Source organism: Rhodnius prolixus, unplaced genomic scaffold (genome assembly GCF_049639745.1).
Source record: "Rhodnius prolixus isolate KJV_2025 unplaced genomic scaffold, Rpr scaffold_8, whole genome shotgun sequence".
Taxonomy (NCBI): Eukaryota; Metazoa; Arthropoda; class Insecta; order Hemiptera; family Reduviidae; genus Rhodnius; species Rhodnius prolixus.
The window spans coordinates 6322969-6344591 of NW_027411593.1; the positions used below are offsets into that span (position 1 = coordinate 6322969).

The 21623-nt window shown below is 36.0% G+C and overlaps 1 protein-coding gene across 4 annotated transcripts in view; it reads left to right on the forward strand.

The window, feature by feature from the left end:
* LOC141450775 (ly6/PLAUR domain-containing protein 6B-like) overlaps positions 1–21623 on the forward strand; it is a 325478-nt gene that overhangs the window by 16512 nt on the left and 287343 nt on the right. The window lies entirely within an intron of this gene.

Below are 21623 nucleotides of genomic sequence, written 5' to 3' on the forward strand. Positions count from 1 at the left end.
AAGGGATTACTATGCCCATATATTTAACGTTAATATAAAAAGTTTGGTTTAATCCATTTTTTCTTTGTAGAGCAATGTTTTTTCTTTTAATTTTATTAAAAGTTTAGATGGCAGCACTTTAATGTTAATTATTATTTTTTCTTTTACTTTTATGAGAATAATTACAAGAGAAAAAGGGTTTTCTTTATTGGTCTAGTTTGTTGTATCTTTTTGTGGAGAGCATGATTGAAAAACGGAGAAAATCGTTGAACGTTAAAATTTAATATTTCAATTTTGGAGTCACCAAAAGAAATAGCGAAAAGTTTTTGAACAAAGTTGCTCCACCGGAAGCGAAGCGTTAGGTGGGGCGCTATGCGCCAGCGGATAAAACCGGAAGTGGCGAAGTGGGTTACAATAAAATCGTAAATAGTTCACAATGAGTAATACTTACCCTTGCGGCCGGAAGTGAAGCTCCTGAAGCGCAGTGCTAGAGGTATATGAGCGAATGCCAGGAAAGCGGATATGGTAGAGGTATAAGCGTCTCTAAGGAAAGCGGAAATAGTAACCGTATATGCGTGCCTCTGGGTTAAGCGTAGCGTGGAGGAAGAGGGAAATCTCAGGAAAGACGTAAGGAGAGAACGAACCTTGCACCGGAAGCGGGTCCACGGACTGGCCCGCGAAGCGTAGAATAATTGGGGCGATGTCCCTTGATGTCAATCGAGTGATGGTACGTGTTTACCACCAAGGCAGAAGCGAAGCGTAGCAGAGAGGCGGTAAGAAGCACAGCAAGCAGGCTCAACAGCACGTACAGCAGACTCAAGCACCGTACAGAATACGCTGGTCAGTAGCGGACTCCCTCAATAGACCAGTTAGGTGACCATGTGGTCTAAGACAAAGGTAGAGGGGGTAGCTTTGTAGCGATAGAATGGCCCAGAATAACATAGAAACAAGTTAAAATATATACAAAGCTTCAGAGAATAAGAATAAGGTTTTAGATATACGTACATGAAAAGCTTAAAGTCAAACAAGCGGAGGCGTACGTCAGTACGCGCGCGGGCGACAGGCTGACCAGCGCGAAGTCATAGCCAGCCGAACTGGCCGGACGTCTCCGATCACGACCGTTTCAGGAAGCTTTAACTATTTTATCGCTACGTTTAGTGATGTGATGATTTTTTTGATATTTAAGTTACATTTGGGAGGAGTAGTTGTATTCATTTTTCACTTAAACATGTGTACACAAGAGTTAAGCAACCATATTTAATTAAAACCACAACAATAAATCTAGTGTTCACGTTATGGTTGTAAAAACGTGCTCAATTGTGCACATACAATATAGTGGTATTGAAAATATATAGAGGAAGACCACAAACAAAAATTGAATTTTCTCCAGTCACTTCAGTCCTAAATCCACCAATGAACACCACAACATGTGGAACATAAGTTTGATCGGCCCATGAACATTCACAGTGATCTGTAGTTTAAGGATAATAGATTCCTGTTCATCATCCTGCTTTTGAAAAGGGGGATTGCGGGGCGGTGGTACATTCACAGGCGGCAATTTAGGTTTGCAGGATGCTGAGTTCTCTAGTCTCCCTCCCTAACCAACAAGTTCCTGTAAATCATTCTGATTTCTATTGTAGACCGGTAAACTCCCAATGCAGTTTGGGTGGGAAATTTGGTCTATTGTAGTTGCTGGTCATTTTCATATCCACGACAAAATCCACATATCATTTTGTTAATATGTCCGGATTCCACAAAGGATCGCTGGTATAAAATTTAGGATACTGCACTCTGGGGTGTTAGTTTCAACTATTATATAGTTAGCATTTCTTCATAAAATAGCTGCATGCGCTTAGAAAGAAAGTAATAATTATCTCGTGAACGTCATACTGTGAAGTCCCAGTAAATCAGGCGGACTTCTATTAGGCCTCCTAAAGTTCAACTTTAATTAAGAGATGTCTTACTGTTAGGAACCATTCAAATTATTAAAGTTTATCTCAAATTAATGGTGCTGTGGATTTTTTAAAGAGCATAATCCTCGACTATGCCTGCTCATTATCTAAACACTCCAGAAAAACCCCAGGTGGAGCGAGAAGTGTCGAAAGTTTAAGGGATAGGCCTTCTTCCCTAGTGCTAGAAATCACCTAGAGATTCTAGGATCCCCAGGAAGGATATTTCTGTAGTAGAACATGATGTAGGACAAGGTTAACCCCTATCCAGTGTAATTCACGCTTCTTCCCTACTCTTCCAAAATATTCCTGTATGGTGATTTCCCCGGCTAAAGAAGTTAGAGAGTTCTAAGGTAGTACACACTGGTGGACTAACTAGGCTCTTCAGTGAAAATCCCAAGAGAGTGGGAGGCCGGCACAGGGATATCCCTTCCCCTAGAGAGGATATATTCCACCACAAACAAGGTTACTGTCCATGCGCTCTCTAGGAAAGCCGCAGGAAAAGAGAAGAATGCTGGGTTAGGATAACCGCAACATCCTAAACCTCCTTCCTCTCTGAAAAAGAGGGTATACCCTTCCTACAACTAGTGTTGTTCAGTTGAGGTTCGAGCTGAAGGCTCAACCGAGTCGAGCTTCGACTCGAGCCTTCAGAGCTCGAGCCTTATAGCCCACGAAGCTGGAGCCGTGAAGCTCAAGTTGGAGGCTCACAAACCTGGAGTTGAAGGCTCTCATAAAGTGCAAGCCTTTTTAAATTCTTAAGGAATGACGAGTAATCAATGAACAACGAACGTTTTAGAAATTATTGTATTCATTTATACAAAAAATAAGTTTGAAAAATTCATTAGCTGCTGTAACTTGATTTTAAGAAATGAATTTATTAATTAGTTCAGAATAAAATGCTTCACATAAAAAACAAAAAAAAAAGCTCGAACCTTTTGAGCCAAGCCTTGGAGGCTCACCGAGCTCTCTGTAAGGCTTCACCTCGAGCTCTCTGACTCGAGCCACACCCTGAGAGCTCGAGCGTTCAAGGCTCGAACCTTATAGCCTTATAGTTCAGCTCTTGAACAACACTAACTACAACACTTAGTCATTGGGAGAAGTTTACAATGCTCTACGTCAGTCAGACAAGTCTATTTACTCTCCGAGGGAGCGCCAGCTGCGCAGCAAAGCCTCTGTGTTGTCTACCCTTCTGAATCTGACAAAACTAACTTGAACTTCTCCAGTTTAAAGAGAAAAAAAGACTAATCGAAAGTGAAGAATATTATTATAAGTTTAAAAGACTAAAATATGTATTACACTATGATTTGGCAATTAACAGCTTTTATTTAAAAGATTTTCCGTGTAAAATTAAAATGCTAAAATGAAATTCAATGTTGTCAGTGAAATTGTAAACATACTGCAGTAAACGAGGGTGTTTTCATTTTCACTCTGATTTTTTTACACTTCCGAATTTGTATTGTTTTTTCGGTGGAAATCCTCCATTAAAAAATGAAAATTAAAAGGGCCTCCTTCTCACCTAAAAAAAGGGACAATTAGAAATATAATAATTTACTAAAGAGCCTTTAGGGCATGGAAATACAATACAGTTGAAAATTTATTTCAATTGATTTAACCCCCGGTACACCTGGCTGGTCGCTGGGAAATTTAATATGGAACAATGGGTTCATGAAAGGGGGTTTTCTGTTGTGACAGTGGAGACAGAGTGTGTATATGGATCACACACAGCCTGCACGCTGACCCACTTTGTAGAGCGATGGCGTAGCAACCCAAGCGTGCATGAGCACTTCGTTGCCCGGATGTCCATCAGAGGTGTTCATTGTGTTCCGGAGTCCGCTAACTACTAAATAGTTATTTAGCAATTAACATTGATTTAGGCGCTCCCTGATGCTGGGCCTTCCTCTAGTGTTACCATGAATACTGATTGTAAAACAGTTAGCAATATAATCTCCCTTTTGGCTTCTAAGATTGAATTTCTTTTTGACTGTATAGATAACATTTTCAATAAATAATTCTTACTAATATTATTCCAGATTTTAAAATTAAAAATTACGTGGAAATGAAACCATTTTACATTAAAATGACATAATTTTAATTTTTCTAGCAAAATTGTTCTAATAATAGAATTGTAAAGTTGTGGTAAATTGAATTTTCAATCATGAGTCCAAAAATCGCTCAACGCATGAGCGTAGCAATTGGGTGATTGGAAGTGAAAAATTTGGTTCAGGAAAATTCAATAAAAACAAAATTTTAGATCAATAAGTAAGCCAGTTTAAAGAAAATAGGTTCAGCCATTTTTCAAGAAAAATTTTAAAAACTAAAATTGAGAGGTAATCCGTGATTACTGGTTTTTGACTGAAACGTTAATGTAAAGTAAAAAGTAAAGTAATCGCCTATTTTTTCAGGCGGGGCTTAACGTCCAACTACCAAATTAGGTGTCGTGGACGGAGGCGACTAGCAAAAGTACTTTACTATTTCTCATTTAACCATTAAATAAAATCCAAGACCTAGACACTGGGAATCGAATCCACTAAACCAACAACACATCTTAGCATTGCGGGTCTCGCCTATAACCGCTCGGCTACCGTGGCGCCTAAACGTTAATGTTATGACTCCTAGTGGCAGCTGAACGAAGTATTACGCAAAATTGAAAATTGAAAATTACGCAATTCGTCGTATTGGCGTTAAGGTGATTGCAGGCAAACGGGTACTGAGACAGGCTAACTTTACGTTTGCACATAAAACGGTCCTCAAAAGAGTAAATATCCGGTGAAAAAGTGTAAATCTCAAATATGCATGACTAAGCATACTACCTTTTAAGAGTTGAACTAAGAGTATAAAAAAAATCCGTGAAGATGCACTTTCATGACTTACAGTAAAGCCCAATTATATTTTCAACCAAAAAAGGTTATAATGTGCTTCCCTTAAGAATCAGTCTTTTGGTCCACAGATTGTAAGCAACGTGTACAATGTGATTCGACTGAATGAATCAATGAGAAGCTAGAGTTAATAGAGAAAAATTCTTCGATCTTCGGCTAGATTGAAAACAGGAGACTCATATGGTATCCTGAAAAGCGTGATTAAGAGTTCTAGGCAGCTACGCCATTGAAAACAACGCCTTAGTTTATATCTTTTTAGTAGAAACCAACAATGATTTACGCTCTTAAAGGGATTGGACATCCCGTAGGAGGAAGTGGACTAGCCACTTCTTCAGGGATTTTGGCGTCCCTGTGGGTATTCCAGCCACTTCCATCTGACACACCTTTGGGTAAACCCACAGACAAACTAACTCTAGCTTGTTGTTCATTCTTTTTTGGTGACTGATTCATAGTTTCAATAGGATGAAAAATAATTGCCAGTTTTCAGTTGTGATAAATTTATTTTGCCGAGCTTTCGACCTAGGGACTAGGTCATCTTCAGGGCTAGTTTACAAAGTAATATTTTTACATTACAGGGTTGGTGTGTCTTCTGTCTTGTCTGTTCATGAACTCACACACACTCAGTCCATGAACAGACAAGACAGAAGACACACCAACCCTGTAATGTAAAAATATAACTTTGTAAACTAGCCCTGAAGATGACCTAGTCCCTAGGGGTCGAAAGCTCGGCAAAATAAATTTATCACAACTGAAAACTGGCAATTATTTTTCATCCTATTGAAACTATGAATCAGTCACCAAAAAAGAATGAACAACAAGCTGGAGTTAGTTTGTCTGTGGGTTTACCCAAAGGTGTGTCAAATGGAAGTGGCTGGAATATCCACAGGGACGCCTAAATCCCTAAAGAAGTGGCTAGTCCCTATAAGAGCGTAAACCATTGTTAGTTTCTACTAAAAAGGACAAACTAAGGCATTGTTTTCAATGGCGTAGCGGCATAGAACTCTTAATCACGTTTTTCAGGGTACCATATGAGTCTCTTGTTTTCAATCCAGCCGAAGATCAAAGAATTACATTTGAAAAGAGTTTTAGCGATTTAAAATAAACGTTGGGCATTTGTGTGGATAAAGTTGTGTAGATTAAATAATTGTAGATTATAAAAAACACAGCCCAATGTAGATTCACTGCAAAGGAATTTGTTTCTTTCTTTAAGTTATAAATAAACCTGAAGCTAGTTTAAGAGAAAAAGATTTAAGCCCCTGTTTAAAAAAAAAAAGGGCTAAAACTAAGAGAAGAAATCCTTCCATCACTAGACCTTCCAAACTCCCTTATTAAGGGCAAAGGGAAAACAACTAAACGAGTAACTTTTAATTCAGCCAGTAATTTTCTACTAAGTCTAAAAACGGAGTTAAAGTGGTAAGTACAGATGTGGTAAAACTGGATTAAAACCTAGAAACATTACGTTAAGAGTTAAAAGGCTGCGCTGTAGGGTCAGACGGTGGGGATGGAGAGATGAAGATGGTTGTTGTGGAAAGTATTCTGTCTCGCGAAGAATTAGAAAATACTTGGATATTCTCTGCAGGGTTGCTAATTACGCGTCTACTTTTAATTGGTGCAAGGGTTTATGAAACAGATGGCATTTATTAATTTAAAATGTTAACATTTATTCTAAATTGCTGCAACGTTTTATGTAATATGGGGCAGGATTTATTTGAGGGGGTTTGAAAACTTTGTGATCAAATGTATTTACTGTTAGGAAGGAGTAGTTCTTGGCATTCAGGTCTAGAAATGAAATTGGAGCCGGTAGTAAAAGATGATTGAGTAACGTGCGGTAGAGATGGTACCAAGAACGTGGATGGCTTCCCCAAAAATTTGGGGAGCCTTATATACGCTCAACAAATTATAAAAACTAAATTTGACCTTCTATTAATGTCACTTGTTTCTTGTTATTTGACCTCCAAACTATGTAATTTGTTTAGAAAAGCTGCTACAACATATCCAATGTCTAGAAGTATTGAAACTTGTCATACTATTAAAAAGTGGACAACATGAGTTAACATCTTCAAGACTTGCAACAGAAGAAAACAACACAAGAATTCGTGAAAAACAACTGTACAAAACATGAACTGTACGAAGGCCTAAAGAAAATCTGTTTAATAAAATGTGACATTTAGAGTTGGGAAAATATCATTGGAAGAAATGAGGCACTTCCTGTGTGATCAACTTTTGGTAAGGCTTTTTGATTAGTGCTAATTTCCTGTAAATATAGACTTAATTTGCATTCACACACTCTGACCCTATACTCGCAGTACGCTCACCACGGTCCCACCTTCACTCAATAGAACCTTGGTTAGAAAAACTGGCGTATAAAAATTAACCCAAGTCTAAATACATAGTCTTCACACTGAAACGACAAACTCCACCATTTGTCTTCTTACATCATACACCTATCCCACCAGCCGACCAAGTGCGGGTACCTTGGAATGTACCTAGACAAGAGACTTACCCCATACAAGACTTAAACGCACCGAAACTAAACAAACGATACAAACTTCTAGCCAGACTACTCGACAAACGCTCAATACTCTCACTACAGAACAAACGACGATTCTATACAGTTCTTCTCACTGCAATATGGACTTACGGGACTCGAACTTTACGGAACAGCTAAAAAAAATCCAACATCAATAGACTGTGCAAACACTCCAATCCAAAATACTCCGCCGCATAGTAGACGCTCCATTCTATGTTAGCAACCACACACAATACTTACAGATCTCTAAATTCCACTCATCTCCGAGAACTTGCCAAAATCCGATATAAAAAATTTTCATCAAAAACTCTCATTTCATCCCCCAACCTTTTGGCTGCAAACTTGTCTTCAACTACGCTACCCTCCAAGACTCCTCGAAGACGGCTGAGGCGTCGTTGGCCCCGTGACCAACTGGGTGGACTAATGGCGGCCATCACTGGATGACCGTCATTCACGTCTGCTACGCTGTTTATTTATACACTTATCTCATTTACTTATTGTACCCTGTAGGTACAGGTGTAAATTTCAATAAAAAATAATTGCATTCTTACTATTATTGTACAGTTAACAATGCAGTACAATGAACAGTAATGGTAGTTAAGGGTAAACCTAACTATCACAGAAATGCTTTCAAGATAGATCTTGCTTTTTAAAATATAGTACACCAAAATTTAAGAGGTAATCGTCACAAGCCTGGTGTGTAACTAACTCAAAATCGAAAGAAACTCGCCGGAAAAATGACAGAAAAACATGTTCCAGGTTGAAACCAAGTCAACCGAAAGTATTCTATATTATTGGACGGATTTCCCAGTTTTTCTTTAATTATTTTCTTTAAGGAAGATACCTGGAGTAATTTACATGTAATTTTGCAAAATCAATTCCAACGGGAGGAAGTGTTAAGATCATTCTGTTAAGCCTTCAGTTTGTAGAAAACTTTAATATAGTTACGTATTTCCGGTGCATACACAATTGCTAAACTTAAAACATGATCACGCCACAGTAAATGTGTGTGTGAAGTGAAATACAGGAAATTGACTTCATTTCGTTTTCCATCGTTTCATTTCAACACTTATCTACTCACTTCCACAACTTCTACCTCGGCTATGATATCCTGTATAGGTAAATTGCTTCATAGACTTCACATGGTTTGGCTTATGTATATATACATATATATGCCAGGTGTTACCAGAACTCTATTTACCGTTTCGATATCTATGTTGCTTCTATTGAAAGCAATAAGCAGAAGCCCCCTCCGAGTATCAACTCTCTCTCTATTTCTCAACTTTTATCTTAGTCCTTTTTGCACATTTTCGGCTAACTTATTTTTTTCAATTTCACTTTTTCTCAATTCTATTCTGCATCTTCTTATTAAGTGTTAGAAACACGTGACAAACCAGTTGAAAGCGTGTATATAAAGCATTGAACTCAGTTAAATTTCATTGAAACTTGGTATAGAGTACAAAAAAGTTATAGATATTAACTGTAATAATGAAATGATTCCTGTTAAAGAAAGACCTCTGCCGGAACCATCTTTTTCTTTAGCGATGAATGTTCACTGCAGAAAAGTTTTAACATCCGGTTGGTAAAACCAAAGTTTAATTTTAAATTTAATGCTAGTTTTTATTTTTAAGATATTTTTTCCGATCCTCTTATCACTACACGAACTCTACAAACACACATCAACCACTTACAGGACTGGCATTTCAAATGGAGAATCAAAACCAATGTTGCGAAATCAAAATTTGTAGTATTTACTTTCAGACGGGAAATCCTACCTCCTATCATCTTGAACCAAACTCCTATACCAACTCTGTGGACAAAGTACGGTATCTTGGACTGTACCTAGACATGGAATCCCCATACTAGGCTGAAAAGACAAGAAACTAACCAACGCTAGAAAACTTCTCGCCAGACTACTGGACAAACGTTCGAAACTTAACCTACCTAACAAAAGACTCTTATATCTACTATTACTGCGACCTATTTAGTCATACGGCATCGAAGTATGAGGGGATCGACTAAGCTTTCCAACTCACTACGCCTCCAGGCATTACAGTCCAAAAAATACTTCGAAAACTTCTTAACGCTCCGTTCTATGTATCATCTAACCTCACTATCCATAATGACTTCAAAATCCCTTTCATTACAGATCTTGCTAACCCTCGTTTCTTCAGATTTTATTCCTCTACAGCAGCTCATTTTAACCCTCACATAGAACACCTATCTTCCTCCACATTACCAGGTAATGCTCTAAGGAGATTGAAGAGAAGATGGCCTCGTGATCTACTCCTTATCGTGAGAGCAAAGCACGTTACTGGAGTGACACCACTGGGTGCCTTCTCCACTCATGATTTTCTTCTATTTCTTTTTTCTTTTACCATATTTGCTTGTTGCAACAACTGTTGCAGTGGTAAATTACAATAAAAGATTTTTAAAAAAAAGATAGATCACATAAAACTATTTTTCAAAATCCAAAGATTACACATTATTTACTTCTGGAGAAAAAGCAATGCGTAAAAAAAAAAAAAAAATCGATTGCCTACAGAAAATAGTGAAAACAAACATTTATACTCCAAAGGCTAAATATATTGGAATTATTTCTAGTTAAATTGGAGCTACTTCCATCAGACTGGAAACTCACTATCATAGAGTAGTGAAGCGGTAAATTAAAGAAAAAGAAAAAACCTAATTTTCAATAGTGGGGAAAACTAGTGTTTTCTATTTTCAGTTTTGAACAGCCAATTGCAATTTATTGTGAAATAACAAATCGATATTTATGCATGATTTCCCATAGCGAGCTTCACGGATAGATTTTAGGAAATCTATTATTTTAAATTGAACCTCAAATTGGATTAAAAATTGTTGGTAACTTAAATTTTATAAAATAAAGCAAAAATAGTGTAACAGCAGAATTTGTGCAAAACTTACTAGCGTAGAGAAAAAAAAACGGTTCTGCCGTTTATGATAATCCAGCATCCACTATGAGCCATAGCTTTTAGGAACTTTGCTCAACATTATCAGATGAGTTGCGAGGGTTAGGGTTAGCTGACAACAATAAGGCTGGGAGACACAGGATTTAAGATGGAAGAAAAAAGGGACATTCCTCCAGATCTCGGAAGTAACTACTTAAAAAAACCTTTGCCCTATTCACTACCATCGTCCTAAATTATCATGATTCATTTCAGTGAGTCATCATTCTTCTATTATTCAGCTCGGCATTGTCATTTATTATGAATTCAATTCCAGAATAGAATATTCTGGAGCTTTCCTTTATCAGCCCAAACTGTTATTGTTGTAGCTCCTATTTAATGAACTCATTAATCTAAATTAATGCATCCCATTACGTTAGATATAACTACATATTGAAGAAAAACTACCAAGCTACAAATGCCTAGCGAACATCTACATCTTATAACCTATTTGGACGTAAGCCATTGATTCAACAAAACGTTCTAATCTTCGGAGACTGTAAACTCTTCAATGCGAAATCATCCACACCATCGTAAATGCTCTCTTTCTATTTATAACCAGGACTCTCTTATGAACTGCATCTAACACTGCATCGTGGATGACGTCGCACAAAACTTCCGCAACAAAGAAAATCACACTAACATGTTTCTGCTCCTACACAGAGACAGCCTACGGATCTGTCTAGCATGGTCCTCTCTTCCGCCTAGTCGAATATAAGTTTCCAAAATTTCTAAGCTGAAACCTCTTCAACGAGTCTGTCATCCAACTTAAACTCTGCTCTTCCATTTTCTTATCCCACCGCAGCAGGCGATTTGAATGCTATTTATAGAAAATCGAGTCTATCACTAGCCTATTGACTAACCACTGCACCAAATGGCAATCAAAATAAACCATGAAAAAAAAAAAATAACGAAACCTTTATTCAACTGACGAATTACAATCAACACTACCTTGATCTCTTGGACTAAAAGCCTAACTCTGCCTAACTTTGGACAACCAACTGACCCTCTATGACCCTCTATTCAAGTTCAGGACAAAGTTAATTCTGGTAACTTTACAACAAGACTCTATTATTCTCACACGATTCGAAGAGGACTGCAAACTAATGTTTACAGAGTGTTCATTAGGCTGAAATTATTCTACGCCTACATTGCCTAAAGTCAGGAACTATTTTAGTAACATCAAATTGCATTATCCAATCCGGGAGAGGAATATTTTAGTAAAACTAGCAAAGATTTTCAATATTTTCCCTTTTATCGGAACGTCTTATTTCTAAAGCTGGCCGACATGATGTGTATGATCAAGCCCTGTCATAAAAATGGAATTCGCGAAGTAAGAAATAAGGAATTTCTGTAGAAACTTTAATAGATTTGCCATCCATACTAATTTTCAGAACCTCTACTTCCAAAACTAGCCCACCATCTGTGTATTATCCAACCTTGGTATTAAAAAAGAAATGTTAGAAGGAGAAACCAAGAAACTTTTAGTAAAACCAACAAAGATTTTCAATATTTTCCCTTTTATCAGAACATCTATTTCAAAATCTAGCTGTCAAGTGCTGTCATAGAATTCACGCAATAGAGATTTTTAAGATTAAGAAAATTTCCCACTTGAAATGTGTGGTTTTTTTCAAACGCTAAAATTTTCTTTTTAAATTACTAGATTCCGGTGGTAAATGCAGCATCTTTGGTTCTTTCTTTCTTCAAGACGTTCATTTATTCTTGCCCATTCATTAACGAACATTCGTTTGCGTTCAGCGTGGTGTTATTATTATTTTAAATATTATTACGGATATCATTAAGAACGAAGTGACTATAGAAGAGGCGGCTTCGTTTAGGTCTTCCGGTTTTCCCTTTTGCTAAAAATTTATGGAAAAAATCTTGGTTAATAATCACAGAACTAAAGAAAATAATAATAGTTAAAAGAAGAATCTCCATTCTTCTCAGTAGTTGCGAATAAGAATTTCGTAAGGGAAAAAAAAAGAAGTTAATTGTTCCATCTCTCTTTAAAAAATAGTCTTTCAGTATTACGTTTTATGATTCTTACTACTTTCTGTGTTCTTTCCGTTTTTGTAAAGACTCCTTTTAGTTCTAAATCCATCGTCAGGATAAAGATAGGGTCACCTGGCTAGACCTTAACGTTTTTTAAATTCTTGTGTCACACAAAATGGTTAAAAAAAAAAATTATTACGGTCAGAGAAAGTCATATAAGTGACCCATACCAGAAATCATCTTAATTTTTGTTACTTCAAACTTACGTAAAATGAAAACAGTGATAATCAAGCTCCATAATCAGTGATTTCAAACTAAATGAGCTTGAAGGTTGTTCTGGGCAAACTAGGACCCGGGCACTGCTTACACATAGTTGGTACAAGTCATCAAACATAGTTTTGTAAGTTTAAACCAAAGTCTTCATTCAAAGAGTTGCATTAAGTTAGTTTAGGATCTAAAACTAACTCGGGAACTTCTTTGCTAGTTTAAATTATAGATACCCTTTAGATTCGATATGATCTGGTTATTGAAAACAAACTGTGATCGATTTATTTATTTTGAGAGATTTTGAAATATTAAAGCAGCAATAATAATTTAAAAAAAGTTTCAAATTTTGAACAAATAATTTAAAAATCACTTTATTGATTGTGCAAAAGATGCATCGATTTCTTAAATTACCCCCCTCGCGACTCTCCAAGCTTTTGCTAAACATTTTGCAAGATTGTCTGAAGACTAAAAAAGACTAAGAACAAAAAAAGTATCTCTGCAACTTCTTTCTACTACCAATCCCCTGCACTTTGGGAGTTTTACTACAGACATTTAACAAAGATCTGAATCTTGGCAAAGCTAGGAATCCCACATTTAAAGAATAAAAACATTTGAAGTTAGATTTTCTTTTAGTTTTCCTAAACTGGAAAAATAAACTTTTTAGATGGTGGTGATTAGGATTTTATTTAATGTTTAATATGAGGAATTTTGTAGCAAAGTATGTTTGCTAGTCGCCGACAACTAATTGGTAAAGCTCGCCTGAGAAAATAGGCATCATCTTATTTAAGAAACATCAAAACATTCTTCCAATGAAAACTCCTTTACAGATATTTGACCCAATCCTTAGTACCTCCCTCTTATTAGATAGAATTTCATCGTAATCTACTTGGTAGTATTTTGCCTATATTAAACTTAGAATATTTTAGAATTTAGATTAAATAAAACAAAGAGAAGAAGAAATGTGACGAAATATAGCAGAATCAGTTTTAGGAATGTTCAATATTCTCCAATAAATCTGAGAGAGAATAAATGAAAGTGGAATAAATTGAATAACCGGAATAATCTATTCCAGAATGCGGCGTTGAGGGGGGGGGGTTGCTCATTGATGAGAAAGCTTGAAGAATTTCTAAACCCTTCGAGGGTTAGCCGGCCTATATATTTTTTTATTTTAAAATTAAGGATAAGGGCTCTAAGGGCTCTGGCATTTATCTATTCTATACTCAGCCTTAAGAATGGTCGTCTGGCATCATGAGGAGATTTTTATCCCAAGCAGCTGGGCTTGAAGGAAAAAAAAACTGTCCGCGCCCTCCTCAACCGCATTATAACACATTCTGTTCTGGTGAGGTGATCATGTAAATGAGTGTATGTTTTAGGGAAAAAATTAATTTGTGAATTACATGAAGTCAAAATATTTCAGTCTTAATCCCCAGTCGAGAATTATTGTAAGAGCTTCTTCTTCTTCTTCAGTTCAGGGATTAGGCAGCATGCCTGTTCTGTCTTCACAATATTTTATTTATTAATTTTATTTTATTATTATTATTATTTTTTATTTATTTATTTTCATCTCCATCTTTTCAATGGTCGTCCTACACTACGTTGTCCTCTAGGACCGTACTTATTGACCATAACCGGTATTCTTGTAGTTGACATCCGGTTAAGATGCTCCCTCCATCTATCTCTAATTTCCTCTATAAATTCGTTGATATTATATTCAGGGTGTTCATTTTAGGACGGCTCAAGCATGTACTGTGCCTTCAAAGGTGCCTCCTCTGGCTCGCATGCCAGGTTAGCCAGGAGGTTATCAACTGCTCTCTGTATCTGAGGAGGCACCTTTGAAGACACAGTACATGCTGCCCAAGCTGCGTAAAGTGCATTATTTGATAAATTAAGGAATAAGTTTGATCCTTTACATGAAAGATATTGATCACTTAAATATGTGGCAGGAGGTTTCCACTTTTTTTTGGTAATAAAAACGCAACTCTCCCAAAATTACCAAATAATTATTAAACCTTCTTACTTGTAACAGATGTAAAATTAATTTTTAGCCATTTTGGGTATGCTTGAGAACATCTAAAGCTCTTAACATATGATTTTTCTTAGAAAAATCACTCGGAAATCCCGATATTAAGAAAAAGACTGGCTTTACTGCCTTGGCAATATTTTTAGTAGAAAGGGGATGAAAAAATACATAAAAATGATCTATCGTGTGCTCTTCTTTCTCTTTGATAACAAGTTAAAAAATTGAAATATGATTAATAAACACCAGATTTTGAAATGGCCTAGCACCTTTAATTTTAAAGATATCGAATTGCGGTTTCCGGTTTCTTTCATAACTTTTTATACTCTTTAAAACTTTGTATATGAAAATGGGGGTCAACTGCAAACTCCTTACTTTTGGTCGCGCGTCAGTCGCGTATGCGGGCAGGAATCTAAAATCAAGTCACATATTCTGAAACTAGAGGTGACGGGCAACAAATTTTTCCTCCACCATTTTTGGCTCAGATTAACCGTTCAAGCATGAAATGCATTTGAGCCGTCTTAAAATGAACACCCTGTATATCCAATTACTCCCTACATTCCGTATCCTCTCTCTTTTTGTGTAACTTAACTCGTCTAAGGAATCGCAACTCTGCAGTTTGTAGGTTATTTTTATCTCTAGCTCTGGTAACCCAAGATTCGCTTCCGTAAGTGAGCAGAGGCCTGTGCTATGGCTGTCCATAGTTTTATAAAATTTTAGTTTTGTTTCCGGTCTCGTTTCTATTTTTAAATGTCCTGTTTATTGCACCACAGATAGATTGAAATTTACTTATTTTATTGTGTATATCATCATCTGGATGAAAGCTAACTCCTCTCAACCCAAATAATTGAAATACGAGATCTGTTCCAGTGGCTTATCATCTATTATTATTTTAGAACGAAGTGGGTGCATTCATTGTAAAAGCAATTTGGTTTTTATAGCAGATTTTTAAATTTTTAATTAGAGCAATTAAAGTTTGTTTGGAGATTACAACCGAACTTTTATTATCATTAAATTGGTTTGGAAAAGTGGTAGACACATTCCAGCAATGAAAAATGAAAAACTGCTTCAGTATTTTTCCATACAATGTAATTTACTGTAATACTCGTATTTTATTTAAGGCCCTACTAAATTTGCGAAAGAACCATCTAAACAACAGGTGGGCATATTTTTTTGGCTTTATTTTGGAAGGGGGAAAGGAAATAGAACTAATTATTTGAAGAAAAGTTTCCAATAATTTTGCGATAATTACGGAAATAAGAGAAAGTATTTGTGGAAGTTTATTTCCGTTTTTCCCCCCAACCACTTTCAACAAGTTAGAAAACAAGGAACATATATTTCGGAAAATAGAGGCAGTAGTTACTATGTATAATATATACAAACAGAAATGTTGCTAGCAACTTCACTGATTGCAAACATAACTAGAGGCTATAACCAACCCCCGTTGCTCGTTAAGTGTTTGAAGCCTCGTTTCTCGTTCAGCAAAACTTTACCCGAAGTACGCGTAACAGCAAGCTTGGGAAAACACAAGTCAAAAAATTGCGTATGTATGAAATTTTCTGTCTAGAACTTTTCTTAGCAATTTATTTCTACTTCTTTGACGAAGTACCCTAAAATTGACTTGGGCGACACAGCTCTCTCTCTCTATCAGTCAGTATCGTGATGTTAGTCAACAAAAAACAGTCAGTTTTTTTTTCAGTAAGTACTTAAGTAAAGCAATGCCTATTTTTTCAGGCGTGCTTAGCGTCCAACTACCAAATTAGGTGTCGTAGACGGAGGCGACTAGCAAACATACTTTACTGTAAATTTCTCATATAAACCATTGGGAATATAGACTAGTACCGCAATACATCTTAGCTGTGCGGGTCTAGCCTATAACCGCTTGACTACCGAGGCGTAGAGCTAACTATACTTTACTGTAAATTTCTCATATAAACCATTGGGAATATAGACTAGTACCGTAATACATCTTAGCTTTGCGGGTCTAGCCTATAACCGCTCGGCTATCGTGGCGATTAGCTAACTATACTTTACTGTAAATTTCTCATATAAACCATTGGGAATATAGACTAGTACCGTAATACATCTTAGCTTTGCGGGTCTAGCCTATAACCGCTCGGCTATCGTGTCGATTAGCTAACTATACTTTACTGTAAATTTCTCATATAAACCATTGGGAATATAGACTAGTACCGCAATACAACTCAGCTGTGCAGGTCTAGCCTATAACCGCTCAGCTAATGTGGCGATTAGCTAACTATACTTTAATGTAAATTTCTCATATAAACCATTGGGAATATAGACTAGTACCGCAATACATCTTAGCTTTGCGGGTCTAGCCTATAACTGTTTGACTACCGAGGCGTAGAGCTAACTATACTTTACTGTGAATTTCTCATATAAACCATTGGGAATATAGACTAGTACCGCAATACATCTTAGCTTTGCGGGTCCAGCCTATAACCGCTTGACTACCGAGGCGTAGAGTTAACTATACTTTACTGTAAATTTCTCATATAAACCATTGGGAATATAGACTAGTACCGCAATACATCTTAGCTGTGCGGGTCTAGCCTGTAACCGCTCGGCTATCGTGTCGATTAGCTAACTATACTTCACTGTAAATTTCTCATATTAACCATTAAATAAAATCCAAGACCTAAGACTGGGGAATCGAACCCACTAAACCAACAATACACCTTAGCTTTGAGGGTCTAGTCTTTTAACCGCTTGGCTACCGTGGCATCTCACAAAAAGGAACTGAAAATCTCTTTTAATTTTTAGATAAAAAAAAAAGAGAAGCATTTGTTTTTCTCTTTTATGCTACAGCCCTTTGTATTTAGGTGCCCTTCTCCTTTTACGTAATTCCAAAGGTATCTGGTTCATCCCATACTCCATAGAATGTTGTATAATATAATGAACTAGCAACTGCCCTTTTTTTATATTTAACCCAATTTCATTTGCCGCAACAAAATTGCCGTACAAACTAGAAGCTTTTTATGTTTGCTTTTTTAAAACCAAATTGAAATTGTTCTTTGTAAACAACAATCTAAATATATTCAAAGAAATATCATTTTTTAGTGTTCAAACAGAGAGCGTTTTAGCGTGAGTGAGAGAGAAACTTTGTTTTGAAAAGAACGCGGAAATCATCATTTGTTTATCACAATATCATCTTTAATAGGCCTTTTTTTTTTATAGAATCTAATCTGCTAATTAATTACTAAATATCTGTGACATCCTTCTTGCAAATGGAAGCAGTTCCTGAAAAAGATTTTTAAGGAAGAGATAAACTAAGAGGTGCCAATGTGGATTTTCGCAAAAGGTAATCCACCTCAACCTGTTCTTGTCACTTAGAACTCCTCCTTATCTTGTGTTAGGGAAGAGCAGCCCAAGGTGAACCTATGAATTTCTGAGACCTCAAAATGGATTTTTCGATATGTGAATGAAAGTTTGGGAGGGAGGGAAGCGACCTGCCCTGGAAATCGGAAGTTGAATTACATTCAACACTTGACGTAATGCAATAAAAGTCAACTGTACGGATAAAACGGAAATATATTTATGCAATGCAATTCATTACTCTCTTTCACATCCTCTTTAATTCATTCGCCTTACAATTTACAGCATCCTTAACACTTCTCACTCTACGCCTTTCTACAAGCCATTCATCTCTGCCATTGACAAATTATACTATTGACATTAACCAATCGCCCACGCCCAAATTGAGGATCACCAAAATAAATGCTTTTCCTTTTAAGCCGATACATTCATTCACTAGTCTACCATTTCATCGATTCTACTTGTTGCCTGCAATGTCTGAGGAGCTTTTAAAATTGACGTATAGGAAGAATTGAGTGTCAAGTTGTTATTTTTTTTTTTTTGTAGTCGATCGATTAATTGCGATATCGGAATGGAACATTCTTCGAATGATTGTGAGCATTCTTGTCAAACTGTATATAATTAAAAATCGATTTTTGGGCTTCAGCAAAGGGGAAGACTAAGTGAACAAAAACTGAACAATACTTAAAGGCTTCAGTTCCCACAGAAGGACAATTGTTCTTTCTCTTATTTAGTGATGAGAATCGTAACATATTTTTGTCTGTTTTAAGACTTCGCTGTAACTTATTTTTAGTTCCCGCTGAACACGAATTGGTCTTGAGTGTTTTTCTTTGCCTGTCGTCTAACTATGGCGAGCATAACTTCAAATCAAAGTTATCTGAAGTTCCTAATTTTGAAAAATATGACTGGATCAAAAATGAGAATTTTTACGAAGATTCTTGCAGTTTAGCGATATTTTCTCGTAATCCCCGTTATTATTTATTTAGTTTCTATTTTTATGAATTTGTATAATCCTTTAGTGACCGTAAACTATTAATATTTAGGATTAAACTTTACGTCACCGCGTAAGGACGGTATTTTCAATCCTAAATGTTTTCATTTTTGTCTGTTATCTGCGAAAAACACTTTTTTATACTCTAGGGAAGCTCAAAATGAGTATTTCCGGTTGGAACGAAAAAAGGAATCCGTACTTTCTTACGAGAACCAAGAAAAACCCCAAAAATTTATTTTAAACAAGAAACTGTCTGCCGCGATCACAACTCGCAAACATTAAAATAAGAAAATATGATTAGATTCGTTAGTGCTGGATTAATATCTTCGATAAAAATGTATCAGTAATCAATAAATGCAATCAGGAGGACTCTGTGATAAGGTTTTGATCAAAATTAATACGCAGGAAGTGCCAATAAATCTGTAGTTAATGATTTTTTTTTTTATTTATAGCGGAAATGGCTCAAAAAAGTTTCTTTTATCTTTGTATATTTCATAATTATGGAAAACTAACTTTTGTTTCCGATTTTCTTAGGAAAATTCGACTATTAGTCTTTTTCTGTGATTAGGTTTCCCTCTATGTCGTTATTTTAGAGCAATTTATAGATTAAGCTCTTATATGGTTTACGTTGGTAAAAGTGCAACGTTCCTGAATGGATCAGTTTTTCCACAAATGAAAAACTAAATATTTTCAAACATTTTATCTAGTAAAATTTATCAAGAATATTTCTGAAAAAATATCATACATATTTCAAACTTTATTGGAACATGGCTTTGCCATTGAAATATTACCGTTGTAAAAACCTGGCGAGTATAGTCTACTAAATCAAGTTTATCCGCTCTTATAGGTTCAACATATGAGTCGCAAGCTCTTTTTCTCAGTACATCCGGTTCACATATCTGCTTTCAGTTGGTACAAAAAATAATCTAGTTAATTGACTAACGAGATTTTGATTTTCCTGTTTTTTTTTTATTCCTTAATTACGCCGAGCGATGCATGTATTTTTAAATATTCCCAATTATTTTGGAAAAATCATGGATAAAAATTTGGTTCAAAGGGATTCTTCGCGGAATTTATCTTTTTGACTTCTACAGTAGGGATGTCTTTATCCCACTTAGGATATTTTAGAATAGAATAGAAAATAAATTTATTATTCTGGGACAATTGTCCCCTAAGAATAAAAACAGGTACAATTAAAGGCCTTAATAGTTTGGCCTGTGATTAAACAGAAAATATACATACGTAAATATTTACAAAAAGTGAAAATAAAAATAACAATAGAAATTAAGGAAATAAATTAAAACAATTAGGATTTCGGAGGAAGCTGAATAGAAAGGAGATCACTGAATAGACGGGATTTAAAGATAGAAAGGGTAGGAGGATGGCGGACAGATAGTGGCAAGGAGTTCCAGAGAGAGGTAGCACGAAGAATTTGTCAAAGGATGAGGTACGGTGAGAGGGAATATAGAGCTCAGAGGAGCGAGATCTAGTGTTACGGGAATGTATCGAGGATTTAAACTTAAAGAGTTGGAAAAATAAAGGAAGGCCTTTGAGACTGGATAACTTGAAAAAGAAAAGAAGCCAAAAAATACTGGCGGCGATAGACAGGAGAAAAGTCACTTCAACTCATCGTAGAAGTGCGAAATGCGAGAGTCTCTGGAAATGCTGAAAATGAGTTCATGGAGGCGCTTGAGCTTAGCTTCAATATCACCAGAAAGTCCGGCCATACACTAAGCAACCATAGTCGAAATGAGGGAATATAAGAGAGGAAAACTAGGAGTTGTCGGGTCTTAATTGGGGAAAAATGGTGTCAGGGAACTATTAAACTGCTTTGGGATATGGATGGAACGACGAGAGATTTGGGAAACATGGTTTTAGTCCTAAGCAAAATTCACGTCACAAAAAATTTATATGAATCGCGACGTTCATGGATTTCGTACCAATTTTATGTAAGAATAATATTTTGCCTTTAAGAATATTTATACAGTATTTCCTTCACATAAAAGTTAATTTTCTTATATGATTTCCCGGAGAACTCCAGAAAAGAGAATTTCCATCTGTTGAATTAACTATAATAGAATTCTGGACAGTATGGGGGTGTGAGAGAGTGGAATGAAACAGGGAATTCCTGTTTCTTCAAGTGATGCCCTGGAGTGCTTCTTTGTGTTCAAGGAATGTTCGGCAAAATTAGAAGCGACTGGAATAGAATTAGATTTTTTTTTTTTTATTTTCTATTTTTTATGGAGGATGTAGCAGCTAACGCCATTCTATGTTAAAGAAAAAGTAACATTTTTTTTACTGAAGAGAAAAATCGAAGAGCTTGGTGCAAAAAGGAGTTATCTACAGTATTTTAAAATTTTTAGTAGGGACAAAAAACTAAATACGCTTTAAGATGTATTCCTTATGTTGTGTCTGCTGTAAGGATTAGTTAATATATTGTGATGGGGTCATTTGGGGCTCAATTTGAACTTTCTAGAGCATTTTTTAAGCGTGCTCTAAGACAAAGTTATTTTGCAGCTAAAACTCTTTTTTGCACCAAAATCATAATTTTCAGTAAAACTTGAGTACATATTAAGTACTTTAGTCAACAGATTTCTTGTTTTTGAGCTTTTAAGTGGCATTTTGTGTCTTGTCGAAGCGAATGTTAGATATATAATTATGTCTGTCAAAAAAAAAATAATATCTACCTAATATAAACATTAAATAAAGCTAATAAC